Source organism: Pelobates fuscus, chromosome 2, assembly GCF_036172605.1.
Source record: "Pelobates fuscus isolate aPelFus1 chromosome 2, aPelFus1.pri, whole genome shotgun sequence".
NCBI lineage: Eukaryota > Metazoa > Chordata > Amphibia > Anura > Pelobatidae > Pelobates > Pelobates fuscus.
This window is the reverse complement of record NC_086318.1, coordinates 386866705-386880552: the sequence shown is the minus strand read 5'-3', so window position 1 is coordinate 386880552 and position 13848 is coordinate 386866705.

Below are 13848 nucleotides of genomic sequence, written 5' to 3'. Positions count from 1 at the left end.
AAAAGTGAAAATTTGAGATGGAATCACTCACACTTTTTTGAGCCGTTTAGAAGTAGGCTCAGGACTTATACAGCTTTCATGTCACTTAAATGGGACATGCACATTTACTGGAATCCTCAGGCCAGTTCCCCTTAGGTCCCAATGATCATCAAGTTTGGAGTCAGGAGTCAGGAGCCAGGAGCCAGGAGCCAGGAGTATCAGGATAGTAATTTATTTTAACGGATAGTTAAAAGATAAGTAATAAAAAGCAATATTGCACACACAACGCGTTTCAACCAACTAGATGTGGTCTTCCTCAGGTGCTCTTCTAAGTTACAATAGATAAACCACAGTTTATATAGGGGAATCATTACCTGCTTAATTAAACAAATTCACAGCACTTGTATATGTAATTACCCTTATATGGTCCGGACCGGATGTGATCTGCCACCTCCAATATGGCTGCACATCCGGTTCGGAAGGGCATATAAACAGATTAAATATACCATATACAAAACAATCACCAGAAACAGTCAATACATCCTATCCCCATCACAGTCAGCTACCATGATATGATAAAATCATGTGTGACTGTGAAAATAGGTATATCTAGGGTTCTTTCGATGTTCCGTTTCGTCACTTCCGGTGACGTATCCAAAAATGGAGTCCGCCCGTCGCGTCACTTCCGGTGACGCATATATTAGCCGAGCCCATCAATCTTGCTTCTGGTATCATAATGGGGAGGCGGAAACACTCTCTTCGTTCTCCTGGGAGTGTAGGAGTGTCCATTTTTGCTTTGAAGATAAGGTGGCCATCTTAAGAGTGGGCAAACAGTCCTCTTATGAATGATTTCACACGCAAGGCACATATTGCGTATAAATAAAAGAAAAACACAAAATATACATGTATTAATACCAACATCCACTATACACATATAAATGCAACCCATTTTATAACTCTTTAATGCAGATAATAAATGCACTGCATTATTTAGGGGTGCATCAATGTAACAGTGTTAAATAAACCATATATAAAAATTCCTATACTAGGAAAACTAAAATATAAAAAATAGCTGTCTATTAATAACCTGATCTCAACCGACTAGACCAGAAATGATATAGAATAAAATAATTATAAATAATTAAATAAAACATCCTAAAAAGGACCATATTAAAAATAGAAAAGATATAAATGCTATAAAAATTCTTCGTAAATGAGTTCTCAGATACCATCAATTATAACAGCTTATTGATCTCAAAATCAATGTTGAGACCTTTTGGGGCCAGAGAGCGTAATTCGAAAATCCACTTGGATTCTTTTAAACTAAGGGCTTTCGATATATCTCCACCTCTCCAGTGTCCCACTACTTTTTCAATGGCAAAAAAGCTCAGAAACTTAGGGTCCGAGCCATGATGTTGTAAAAAGTGTCTCGATACACTATGGTTCGGAAACCCTTTTTGAATATTTCTTAGATGTTCACTAAGCCTAATTTTAAGTTGGCGGGACGTTTTCCCCACGTATTGGTATCCACAACTACATTGCAAAAGATAGATGACATAAGTAGAGTGACACGTAATTAAAGTTTTAATGTGATATTCTTTTTTAGTCACTGTGGAATGGAATTTCTCTACTTTCTTGTTATTCGGTCTTAGGGTGTTGCAGCAGGCTCTGCACGCCCCACAGTAGAAAAAACCTTTTTGTTCTTGTGTCCAGTCACTTAAAAAGTTTCTTGGTACTTCAGTTTTAATAAAGCTGGAAGTTACCATTTGTTTGAGGTTTCTTGCACCCCTGAATATAAATTTGGGCTTTATGCCTACAAATTGTTTAATGTCCTCCTCATGTTGTAAAATGTGCCAGTTTTTGTTAATAATTTTCTTAATGGCACCTATATTGCTAGAAAAATTAAAAATAAAGGGGATCTGTTTTTGTTCACTTAAATCCTTTTTATTTTTATATTGTAACAGGGGAGATCTATCCATGTCCCCGACTTGATCTATTTTTTCCTGTAAGTCGTCACTCTCATACCCTTTTTGTATTAGTTGATTTTTAAGGGACATAGCCTGACTAGTGTAGTCCTCTTTTTTGGTACAGTTCCTTCGTATTCGAAGGAACTGTCCTTTGGGTATGTTGTCTAGCCAAGGACGATGGTGGCAGCTATCCAATTCGATAAAACTGTTGACATCTACCTTTTTGAAAAAAGTTTTAGTCATTAAAACTTGGTCCTGGATAAAAACATTCAGATCCAAAAAATCAACATTGTTATTGCTCACATTTTGTGTGAGGGAGATTCCCCACTCGTTATCGTTGAGGTAAGTAAAAAATTCTAAAAGGGTCTTCTCCGGCCCCTTCCAAATGATAAAAATATCGTCAATATATCTTTTATAGAGGACCAAGTTTGCGCCAAAGCCATGTCCCCCAAAGACGAAAGTACGTTCCCAAAAGGACATGAATAAATTCGCATAACTTGGCGCAAACTTGGTCCCCATGGCTGTCCCTTTGATTTGCATAAAGAACTCCTCCTCAAACCAAAAATAGTTGTTCTGTAGGATCATGCGAATTCCCTCCAAAATAAACGATTTTTGGGGGTCTCCATATGCCTCAGTAGCCTCGAGATAAAATTCGACGGCTTTACATCCTATATCATGTTGGATGATTGTATAGAGGCTAGATACATCGCACGTTGCAAGTAGATAGTCCTCTTGCCAACAAAATTTTTTTAGAATATTCAGCAGACTCATAGAGTCTTGTAAGAATGCTGGAGTCTTTTTAACCAAAGGTTGTAGGTGATAATCAATATATTGGGATAATGCAGATAAAACCGAGTCTATTCCAGAGACGATGGGGCGTCCTGGGGGGTTTGTTACGTCCTTGTGCATTTTGGGCAATATATATATGACAGGAATTCTCGGATGTTCAGGGAGTAGGAAGGAGAATTCTTTCTTATCTAAAATATTGTCCTCCAAACCTTTTTCCAAGAATATTTTTAGATTATTTCTAATTCCTTCTAAGGGATTATTCTTAAGTTTTACATATGTAGTCGTGTCATTTAATTGTCTGTATATTTCCCGTATGTACCAACTTTTATCAAGGACGACTATTCCTCCCCCCTTGTCTGCTGGTTTAACAACTATAGATATATCCTTTTTAATTGAGTCTATAGCTTTTCTCTCTTGAAAAGAGATATTTTGTTCAAACTTAGTAAGGGGCTTTATGTTATGTATGTCGGCCAAACAAGAATTTTCAAAAACCTTTCAGTATCTGCCCACAACGCCCCGACCCTGCCGGGCCGACACACAAGAAGTCGTCTAGGTAGTGTACCACCGCACCCCCGGCCGACTCCTTCCGGACCACCCACTCCAGGAACGTGCTGAACTTTTCAAAGTATGCGCAAGATATAGCGCAACCCATAGGCAAACAGAGATCCACAAAAAACTCCCCGTCGAAGTAGCAACCAAGTAAATGATGACAATCCGGGTGAATGGGAAGCAATCTAAACGCCGCCTCCACATCCACCTTAGCCATCAATGCCCCGCGCCCCGCCCTCCGCACCAACTCGACAGCATTGTCAAATGATGTATAGGAGACAGAGCACAAGGTCGCGTCGATATCATCATTCACCGACGCCCCAGCCGGGTACGATAAGTGATGTATCAAACGGAACTTGCCCACTTCCTTCTTAGGGACCACCCCTAGCGGGGACACCCTCAAACCCGGCATGGGCGAAGCCGCAAACGGGCCTGCCATCCTCCCTAAACTCACCTCCTTCTGCAACTTCTCCCTAACCACCCCCGGATGAGCCAGCACCGATTTGAGGTTCCCGCAAAGCACACCCGGACCCCTGTCCTGGAACGGAATCACGAAACCGTTCGTGAACCCGTCCCACAAAAATCTGGCTACTTCCCGATTAGCGTATTGCCTTAGCCACGGCAACATCGCGTCTACCTTCACCGGAGATGCCCCCCGCCGCAGCAACAGGGGCTGCCGCGCCAGTGCCCCCCCCTCCAGTGCCAGCTTTCCCTTTCTTGAAGCATCTGGAGAGGCCATGATTGCCGCCACAGCCGGAGCACTCATGTTTGAATCTACAGGACGCTCCCCACTTGCACTGCCCCTCGTTGAAGAGCCAGCACAACCCCTTCTTCTGTCCCGCCGACGCGCCACCACTAGGGCCCGCGCCGGCTGTCCCGAGAAAGGGGGCACTCTTTTGGGCCATCATCAACCTCATCCACAAAGGCAGGTCCATCTGGTCCCACCGCATGGCCGGATTCGCCGCTAGGCGCTGCCTAAACTGCTCATCATACCTCCACCAAGCGAGTCCCCCGTAAGTCCTGTATGCATCCCCAATGCCGTCCAGATAGCAAAAAAGCTGTGAGCACCGTTCCGGGTTCTTTTCCCCGATCACGCTCGCCAGTATACAGAAGGCACGCAGCCAGTTACCGAATGTCTTAGGTATTTTTCGATACTTACGCCGTTTCTCCTCTTCCTCCTTTTTTGCGTCCTTCTTGTCTTCCTCCTTTAAATCTAAAAACTCCTCTAAGGGAAGAAGCGAAAATATTTCGACAAATTCCCCTTTTCCTATCCTCTCCTTAACTTCAGCCTTCAAATGACAGCCTAACGGTCCTGCGAAGGACACGTGTACATTCTGTCTAGCTGCCCCTCTCGCGCCCCCCGCCGTTGTCGCCACGGGACCCCCTCCCACACCCAAGTCGCTATCCGCTGCCCACACCTTCCCGAAGTGCCCAGGGGACCCAGCCTCCCCTGACCAGGACCCCAAAAGTGATTGTAAGCATCCTAACAAACTCCCAGAATGAGGTGTAGATGTCAACTCACCACCCACTCCCCGGACCTCGGATGGCCGCGGGGGTACCGTCCTTTCGGCCGCCTCGACTGGCTCCGAAGCGTCCAGGGGACGCCGTTTCCTGCCCGCCCTGCTGCGATCCAATCTTGTAGGCGACACACTTCGTGACCTGTAATGAGAAGGTGACCTGGGTAGTCTGTTCATATTGAGCCTCACCCGTCCGTCACATCTGTCTCCTGTCCTGTCACGACCAGACCCCGTCCCCCGCTTGGCCTGGGACCCACGGTCGCTCCTAGTCTCACTCCGCCTGGACACAACACTGTCTTTCGACCCTGACTCGCTGCGCCGGTACCTCCTCCATCCGTCCCTAGTGGTGGACCTCCTCCTCCTATCCCTACTCCTCGAATTACTCCTGTCCTTGGACCTGCCTGGCTCCGAAGATCGTCCTGAACTGCCATATCCATCCCTCCCGCTGCTTGGTGTGGCTCTATCTGCCCTCTTCGTGGGTCTTGCCCTGCGCCGTTGAACCTGGGAGCGACCTGAGAAGGCCTCCCGCGCATCACACCCCCGGGGGTCCCCGTCTGCATGGCCCCTCCTCTGGCTTCGACTATCCCGCCTCGCGCTGTCCTTCCCGGTCACCATCTCCCTTACTCCCCTTCCAACGCTCCACTCCTGGCTGTAGTCCCTCTGCACCTCTGACCTGCCGCTGGGCTGTGGCACACTCCCTCTCCTCTGGCTCCCCTCCTCCCCGGAATCCACTGCTGAGGACCTAACCCCTGACAGGGCTGACTTGCTTGTCGAGCTGCCCGCCTGGACCCCACCACCTCCATGTGAGCCCGCTGTCATGGTCCTCCCCGATCCCCTGACACCCCCCTGCCCCTCAGTGTTGCCCCCAGGGGGCGACTCACCGGGACGCTGGGACACCAGCACTGCTCCTCCTCCGATCCTCTGCTCAGCCTCCTTGCCCTGGGCACCAGCAACATCCAGGGGTGTCCTTTCTTCCGCCCGCCGGCAGAGGGCGCTCTGGGCTAGAGGCCCCTTCCCGGCCTTCCGTCGCACCTGACCGGCAACGCGACGACCCTGCAGCACCGGCCGCCGCTCCGAGCCTCCCCGGCTTCCAGACCCACCAGCCACCTCACGCTCCCTGACCGCAGGGCTCTTCTTCCTCCGCGCCGCCGGCACCGCACCCGGACTGAGCCGCTGGGGCGGTCTCGCCCGCCTGACAGGCCTCTTCTCCGCCGCACCGACGGGGGGAGCAGACGTGCTCGGAACCCCCAGCTGCTCCTGTAACCATCCGAAGCCTCTCTCCTGCACCAACGATCGTACTCCTGCCATGATTTCTTCGGCGGACGCCATGACCTGCAGTAAAGACAAAGAAGAAGAGCTACTCTGACCTGTAACAATTCACAGGTAAGGGCAGCTCAGATTAAGATGGCCTCAACCTAAAATGGCCGCTATTTAAACTAACCCTCTCCTCCCCACACTAGCTAGGCCCACCCCTTGAACTCCAGTTCACCTGCCAACTTTCTGGCCCTGTCAAGGCCCACTCCCCCCCTGCGTTGCTCCGTGGGCTACAAACAGTTAACACTATGCCACCCAATACTAACTCTTAACCGCTAAACTACCCTAATCTTTGTACCAGCCCTAACTCTCAACCCCTACACTACTTTAGCATTCAAACCACGACCTCTTCACTACCCAAAACCTAATACTAACTCTAACCATAACTAACCATAACTTCAACGTGAATACAGTAACCTTATCTAAACATATACATAAAAGCATGTGAAGCATGTAATATGGGTAAATACAGAATGCGATCCCTATGACAATAAAAGGTTGTAAAGTAAATCTGTTATTTTCTTCTTTAATAGACATCATATTGAATGCACTCTACTTTAACATACAATAAGCCATTAACATCGGCTAATTACATGTATAAAGCTAATGCTTGATTCAATATTTTTAGTGGTATTCAACTAAACGGTAATAATCGCAAATAAAGATGCAGCTCTGTCTTACAGCTGATTATGTGTATAAATTATGGAGTTAAAATCTCAACAAACATTCTGTGCACAAATAAACCGACAGTATCCCAGAGCACGCCCGAGGAGTCAAGGGACACGCATGCTATGTCTGACAACACACATTTAAAAAAGGAGTTATTTTTTTGTGTAGACAAGGATTTCGATAGTTTCTCTTCAAGAGACTAAATTACAGCTACTTGTGAAATATTTTAGATATATATGTGCATAATGTTGACTTTAAATCGAGTTAAAGGAATACTAAAGCTATACTCTAGTACAAACATGTATTCCTAATGCTATAGTCTTACCCTACCTATTTTGGTGTGTGTGTGTTTCCCCTTCTGAGGGTTTAAAAGGTGAGTTTTACTTGCCTTTACTCCCTAACTGCACTGGATTTGCCATGGTCGTGCTTCCCCCCGTGGCTGAGAACATCAAGATTGATGACCTCAGCCAATCCATTGCTTTCCCGTAGGCATTTGTGGCAAATCGAACAGCATTTGATTGAAAACTGAGTCTGACTTACAGAGGGAAGCACCTCTAGTTGCTTTCATTATTAAAGGTGCGTTTAACTTTGCAATGGATAAAGGGCCATTGCACCCAAACCACTTAATTGAAAAGATCTGGGTTCCTTTAGTGGACCTTTAAATTTGACCCGTTAAAGGACTGTTCAAGGCTACTTTATCGGCAATATGCACCATTGCTGATTCCAAGCATCACTCTTAAAACCAAAATGCATACACTTCAGGAAGACTTATTGGTACTTATTTTATCAACATTACAAACATGAAAGGCTAAATCAACCTTGTTAAGAATAAATCCTGCAACTCATGGCATGGATTTGGACAAGGCATGGATTTGTCATTAAAAGGACACTATAGTCACCAGAACAACTACAACTTATTGAATTTGTTCTGGTGAGTAGAATAATTACCTTCAGGCTTTTTGCTGTAAAAACTGTATTTTCAGAGAAAATGCAGTGTTTACATTACAGCCTAGTGATAACTTCACTGGCCACTCCTCAGATAGCTGTTAGAGATCCTTCCTGGGTCATGGCTGCCTAAAATGAATCCAAACATTTAGTGTCTCCTCCCTCTGCATGCAGACACTGAACTTTCCTCTCAGAGATTCATTGATTCAATTAATCTCTATGAGGCGATGTTGATTGGCCAGGGCTGTGTTTGAATCATGCTGGCTCTGCCCCTGATCTGCCTCCTTGTCAGTCTCAGCCAATCATATGGGGAAGCATTGTGATTGACTCAGGCTACCACTTCTGATAATGTGAGCAGACTGCTTGTTTTTCTGAGGCAAACAGCATGCAGAGTTACAGCTTCAGGCTTGAATACAGTAAGAGTTTGCTATATTTATGGATATGGAGGCATGAGGGGCACAGGGGGGCTAGATGGTGGTTTTAACACTATAGGGTGAGGAATACATGTTTGTGTTCCTGACCCTATAGTGATCCTTTAATTTGCCCAAACAGTTGCATGTTTTCCATATCTGTATGGCTCACAAAGTAACACGTCTGTAAAATACTCAGCCAGAAAAGGAACATTTTCCTAAAATTACAAGGGTATTACTCATGTTCCTTTTATTTGCATAGGTCACCTCAGTAAGATATGATTGGAATCCAGAAAAGAAAAACATTCATTCACATCACGCATATGAATTCTCTTCTCTGATCTGTTAAGGTGGCCAGATAACTTTAGAGGAATTTCTTCACGAGTTTACAGCTTAAACAGGTCATGCTTGCATACCCATGTTTCTCTAGCATTAACTGAACATCTACATTTTATTATATAGTACGAATCTATTTTATTTCTCAGATTTTAATTAGAATATTAAACTTTGAAGTTTAATACTAAATATAAATATAATATTCCAGGAAAACGACTATAACTTACAAACTGTATCTGGGGTGGTTTTGTTGTCAAGGCTCCCTGATATGTAACCATATTCTTATGAGAATTCCCAGATTTTACTAGTAACATGACGTAAAGTCATGATTTTATTAAAGACACGGAGGCGAGTATTATGCATAACTCTTTCTTTATTTCCTCAGCAGCAAAGATAGAGGAATATAAATATTGTCAAAATGAAAGAAAAAACTGAACAGGCATAACAGTCAGCCAATCACATAACAGAGGAAGTAGCTATATAAGTCCTGTGTCTCCCACAATCCCCCTCTTTCTTGCGAAAACCGAAGACCAGGTAAGATAACGATGTCCCACTTGATCCAAACAGGAAACGGGAAACAATACGAAAACTTCAAGCTAAAAAAGATAGAAAAATATGGTAATTTCCAAACTCAAAACTGTAGACTTACCAAACATAACCGTGAGGAGCCATACAAAAAACTGTATTCTGAAATAGAAAATATATAAAATTAGGATCCAGCATAAAATGGTCAAGATCATCCAAAACATGATGCAAACACATGATATAAATACATGATATAAATACAGACCTAATTGAAAAGCATACCTGAATAGCACCGAAGCATCTCATTTCCCAGAATCCACACCGGGAGGGTGGGCGGGAATAATACTCGCCTCCGTGTCTTTAATAAAATCATGACTTTACGTCATGTTACTAGTAAAATCTGGGAATTTTATTAAAGACACGGAGGCTCATATTATGCAAGTTCAAAGCTGTGCCACTACTCGAGATGCGATGTGTTCAATTGGTCTGAAATAGAAATCTCGAAAGGTCGATTCCCTGGACCAGTCCGCCGCTCGCATAATGTCTTCTAGACGACATCCGACTGAGGATGCTTTCGAAGCCATCGCGCCCCGCACAGAATGAGGCGTAAAAACAGAGGTGTCTATACCTGCAGAAGATAGTAGCCAACGCACCCAACGTGCCAGAGTAGGTGTCGAAACTGGCCGGTGAGGTGACTTAAAAGATAAGAACAAATCATGTAGATCAGCGGAGCGAAGGGAATGTGTAGCATCCAGATAAACTTTGACGCAATCCACTGGGCAGAGTGCCGGACAACCAGAAAACCTCGGGTAAGTAAACGACTTGGATGCAGACTTCGTCCTCCTGGATATGTCAAAAGTAACACCTTCTGGGGTGAATGCAACGGCGTCCCAATCCAGGGCCCTGACGTCAGAGACCCTTTTGCAAGAGATCAAACAGAGTAACATCACCAGCTTGGATGACAACCGTTTCAAAGTCAATTCATGGTTAGGGTACCACGATGAGAGGAACTGCAACATCACGTTGACATCCCAAAAGGCAGAGAAACGAGGCCGAGGAGGACGTGCAAGGCGAATACCCTTGAGAAGGCGACATACGAAAGGATGTCTGCCGACAGGGGAACCATCCAAACCCCTGTGTCCTGCCGAAATAGCCGAGCGAGATAGGTTGATCGTGCGGTACGCCTTGCCCGAGTCAAACAGGAACGTGAGGAACTCCAGGATCAGATGTAGAGGGGCAGATACGGGATCCACTGCCCGTTCCATGCACCAACCAGACCACGATCTCCATGAAGCTCGATAAGCCGTTCGTGTGCCTGGGGCCCAGGCGTTATCGAGGAGCAGGAGAGTTGTTTGCGGAACGTCTGAGACAACCCAAGGTCCCCTGAAAGGAACCATGCTATCAGGGGCAACTGGCGTGGCATCACCAGGTCGTGTGAGTTCCCATCCGGATCCAGAAGGAGGTCCTGGAAGACTGGTATCAACCGAGGGAAATCTATTGACAACTCCATCAAGCGAGGGAACCATGGTCGAGATCTCCAGAGAGGGGTGACCAACGCCACACGACAATCGTGGCGAACCAGTTTCGAGATCGTGCGTGCGATCATGTTGAACGGGGGAAAGGCGTACAGGTGACCCTGCGGCCAGTCTTGGAGAAAGGCATCTGTCGCCACCGCCGCCGGGTCCGGCCTCCAACTGTAGAACTTCGGCAGTTGAGTGTTCAGCCGAGATGCGAACAGATCCATCTGGAATTTTCCCCACAACATGTCCAGGCCCTGGAACACTGAAGCGTGTAAATGCCAGTCGCCAGAGTCTCTTAAGTGTCTGGAATTCCAATCCGCTCCCGAATTGTCCAGACCCGGAATGTGTTCCGCCGTCACTGAGACGTTGTTGTAGAGGCAGAACTGCCAGAAATCTTTCGCTAGAATCGCTAACATTTTGGACTTCGTGCCGCCCAGGTGATTTATGTAACGGATCGCCGGCACGTTGTCCATTTTGAGCAGAACGCAGCAATTCGCCCGCCCTGGGGTAAGGCTGCGGATCGCGAATGCCCCTGCCAGAAGTTCCAAGCAGTTGATGTGTAACGACTTCTCCACGTCGGACCATCTGCCTCCTGTGGAAACGTCTCCACAACGAGCGCCCCAGCCGTGCAAGCTGGCATCGGACTCTATCACTACGTCCGGGACGGAGCCGAAAATGGCTCTCCCGTTCCACGCCTCCATGTGTGCCAACCACCATTCTAACTCGTCTCTGGACTCCGCGTCCAAGCGTATCCGGGATTCGTAGGAGTGGCCCAGTCGAAGGTGTGAACCTTTGAGCCGTTGGAGGGCTCTGTAATGTAGTGGGCCCGGGAAGATCGCCTGAATAGAGGCTGCGAGGAGGCCAATAATTCTCGCCAATTGTCTTACTGACAAGTCCGAGACACGAAGAGCCATCCGGATTTCCTTCCGAATGGCCTTCATCTTGGAATCCGGTAGAAATAAAAACTGTTGGACGGAATCCACTTTGAAGCCCAGGAATTCTATCGACTGGGCGGGGGTCAGGACCGATTTGTCCCAATTGATCAGAAATCCCAAACCTTGTAAAAGGTCGGTCGTCCATTCTAAGTGTAGTAGGAGGTCCGCCCTTGACTGGGACAAGATCAGAATGTCGTCCAGGTAAATAATGAGACGGACTCCTCGGGTTCGGAGGAATGCCACTACCGGCTTCAAGAGCTTGGTGAAGCACCAAGGAGCCGAAGAGAGACCAAAAGGCAGGCAGGTGAAGCGCCATCGTCGGCCATGCCAAGTGAAATGCAGGTAGTCCCTGCAGTCCGCAGCAATGGGAACCGTGAAGTAAGCGTCCTTCAGGTCCAGTTTGGCCAGCCAGTCCGACTGGCGTAGAAGGTCTCTGAGGCAGTGTATACCTTCCATCTGGAAATGTTTGTAACGCAGGAAAGCATTGAGAGGGCGAAGATTTATCACGGGGCGAACCCCGCCCCCTTTCTTTGGTACTAGGAACAAGTTGCTCGTAAAGCCTCTTGCGGCGAACGGCAGTTCCTCTATTGCGCCCTTGGACAACATTTCCACGACTTCCGCGGAAATCATCTCGTCCTGATCTGGTGGAAGAGACAGTTCTCTGGGGGGACAAAACTGGACAGGCATAGAAACGAACTCTAGGCGATATCCCCTTACACACTGTAGTACCCAAGCATCTGATGTCAGTGCCACCCACCTGTGGTAAAACAAGGCTAACCTCCCCGCTACCTGAACCTGAGCGGGAGGGGAAGAAGGGGTACTCACCGTAAGGACGTCTGGTTGGAGCGCCACTGCGGGGGTATCTGGAGCCCCAAGCCCTGCCTCTGGCTGGGAAGAAGGTGGGGGCTCTCGGGTCTTGGAAGCCTCGTGACGGAAAAAAGGAACCTCTGGGTGCTCGGAACGAGCCTCTGTAACCGCGGCCAGGCGGACGGTTCCTGCTACGCCCGGCCCCTCCAAAAACCTTGGGCGCGAACATGCGCTTCATGTTCGCTTGCGCCTTATCAATTGCGGTAAAGGTCTTCACATAGGAGCCCATGTCTTTGACAAAGGAGGAGCCGAACAGTAAGCCCTCTTCAGTCGGGTCAGGTTCTGTCACCGTCATAGCGGCCAGCTTAGGGTCGATCTTTAGGAGGATCGCCTTACGCCTCTCGGAGGACATAGCTGTATTAGCGTTGCCCAGCAGGCATATAGCCCGCTGGACCCATCCAATGGCCACATCCATATCCAAAACTGAGTCTCCAGATTTGGCAGCTTCGAGAAGCTCGTATAACTTTGATAGGGGCCCCAGAGTATCCAGGATCTTGTCCTGGCACCCTTTCAGGGAGTGGTCAAGGCCCTTCTTGGGCTTCCAGCCCGACTTATTGAGAAATTGGGCAATTTGGGGATCAATATCCGGGGTTTTGCCGGCGGCGCCGGGGAGGGAAGGCCTCGGGCATTCGGCGCGCAGTTTATTGCGGCCTTCTTTAGAGAGCGGGGTGCGAATACGCTTAGCCACGTATTGGGCAATATGGTCTGGGGGAACCCACTCAGCGGACCTGGGGTGCCGCAAGTCGTCAGGGTCGAACAGGGGGTTACCCTGCGGGTCAAGAATCGCCTTGGTATCCCCAGAGGCGTCTAATAAGTGGCCACTGGCCTTGGCAGAGGAGCCCGAGGGGGTCACGCCCGTAAGGGGCAAATCCTCGCCAGATTCACCTTCGTCAAAGGAGTCATATCCCATATGGTCGGACTCATCCTCCACACTCCGGTCGGTATCCGACCCATCATCTAGGGCTCTGGCCCTTTTCCATAGTCTAGCCTTTTTAGCCCGGCCAGGGGCTCTTTTGCGCGTGGGGTGCGCGCTATCAGTGACCGCTTCCAGCGTGTCATTCATGGCAGGTAGCACCTGCATCGAGGAGTGGGAGCCGACATTTTTGGATTTGGCCTTAGCCTTACGTGCCCCAGGCACTGTCTGGGCAGGGGAAGGGGACCCCCCACCCTGGGAAGTTGGGGTGGTTACTGCAGGTACAACCATAGAGTGCAGGGAGTGGGTAAATGAGGAGGAGACAGCCCCCATGGCCGAGGCAATAGCCTTCTGCAGGGAGGAAGCCATAGTGGCTTCAAGCAATGCTTGAAATTCCTGAGAGGCCATAGCACTCTCAGTAGTCTCCATGTTAAAGTCCCCTGAGGGATCTGTAGGCCCATCATCCCTATCCTGCATGCTGGCTATAGTTTGTAAGAGCAAACTTTAGACTAACGAAATGGGGCAGGAGAGAACTAAAAGGGTTGAGTAACCCACAGAGAAAAAGCAATAAGAAATAGCCAGACCGTTAGTGTGCCCGGGAGGGATCGAGGCG